Raw genomic sequence first — 1956 nt, 5'->3', positions numbered from 1 at the left:
TCCAAGAAGAAACTGTTGTGCATGAACCTTTATCAGCAGAAAATCAAGCAACCCTGTCACAAGAAGAGAAGAATGTTACAACTGCACCTTTACCACCATATGAACAGGTTCCACCTTTTTTCAGAGGCATTAAAGGAAAGGATAAAGCATGAAGCTGACAAGGACATCTATAAGGTTTTCAAGAAGTGTGAAGTAAACATCCCTCTCTTAGATGCTTTGAAGCAAATTCCAAGATATGCCAAATTCCTTAAAGAACTTTGTACGGCAAAGAGAAAGCAAAGATTAAAGGGAATTCAAAAGATGAAGATGAGCGAGCATATTTCAGCCATATTTCAAAGAAAGTTACCGCCTAAATGTGGAGATCCAGGTATGTTCACTGTCCCTTGTATTATAGGTGAGCTTACATCTCAAAAAGCCATGTTAGACTTAAGAGCATCAATTAATGTGATTCCATATTCACTATATAAGTCTTTGAAACTTGGTACATTACATGAAACAAGTTTACTGATACAATTAGCTAACAGGTCTAACGCATATCCTAAGGAAATAGTAGAGGATGTCTTAGTTAAAGTAGGGGATCTTATATTTTCTGCTGATTTTTATGTTTTAGATGTGGAACATGATAAACATGTAGCACCTATCTTGCTAGGTAGACCTTTCATGAAAACTGCCAAGACTAAGATTGATGTAGATATAGGATTACTTACTATGAAATTTGATGGTAGTAAGGTAGAGTTTGACATTTATGACTCTATGAAATTTCCGCTTTGAGGACCATTCATGTTTTGCTATTGATTTAGTTGATACCTCTGGTCAAGATATGTTATATATAGATGACAAAGATAAACTCAAAGTGGCCATTGAGCATGATTTGAATGAAAATAATGAGGAATATGTTTTGAGTGCTGAATTGCAGGAAGTTTTGCAAGATTTGAAGAAGCAAGAGCAACTCCCACTTCTTCCTTCTCATTTAGAACCATTACCATTAACCATACCCAAGGAGAATTTGTTAGCCTTTGTTTTGCAGGCACCCCAGGTAGAACTTAAGCCATTACCCGAAGATTTGAAGTATGTATTCCTTGGGGAGAATGAGACCTTGTCATTAATCATTTCAAGTAAGTTGACAAGGGAGCAAGAGAACAAGTTGGTTGAAGTCCTAAAGCAACATAAGGAGGCCATGGGATGGTCGATTACAGACATCAAGGGCATAAGCCCTACTACATGCATGCATCAGATTTTGTTGGAAAATGATGCTAAGCCAGTAAGACAACCCCAAAGAAGGTTAAACCCACCAATAATGGAGGTAGTGAAAGCTGAAATTTTGAAATTATTGCGAGCAGGTATTATTTATCCAATTTCTGATAGTGAATGGGTGAGTCCTACTCAAGTTGTGCCAAAGAAAACTGGTGTTACTGTAGTAAAGAACCAAAATGGTGAGTTGGTTCCAACACGCATCCAAAATGGATGACGTGTATGCATTGATTACCATAGGATAAATGCGGTGACTAGGAAAGACCACTTTCCATTGCCTTTTATTGATCAAATGCTAGAAAGGCTTGCTAGTCACGCATTTTATTGTTTCTTGGATGGATATTCAGGTTATTTGCAGGTACCTATTGCTCCAGAGGATCAAGAAAAGACAAAATTCACATGCCCATTCGGCACATTTGCTTATAGGCGTATGCCTTTTGGACTTTGTAGTGCACCTGCTACATTCCAAAGGAGTATGGTGAGTATAATTTCTGAATTTATAGAAAACTTTGTGAAGTTTTCATGGATGACTTCACAATCCATGGAGAGACATTTGATGGATGTTTGAATCATTTTGCGTTAGTACTTAGGAGATGCATAGATACTAATCTCGTGCTAAACTTGGAAAAATGCCATTTTAAGGTTAAACAAGGAATTGTGCTAGGTCATGTAGTGCCTGCAAAGGGTATCGAGGTAAATAAGGCA

The sequence above is a fragment of the Amaranthus tricolor genome, chromosome 3, assembly GCF_026212465.1.
Source record: "Amaranthus tricolor cultivar Red isolate AtriRed21 chromosome 3, ASM2621246v1, whole genome shotgun sequence".
Lineage (NCBI taxonomy): Eukaryota > Viridiplantae > Streptophyta > Magnoliopsida > Caryophyllales > Amaranthaceae > Amaranthus > Amaranthus tricolor.
This window is presented reverse-complemented; position numbering follows the sequence as displayed.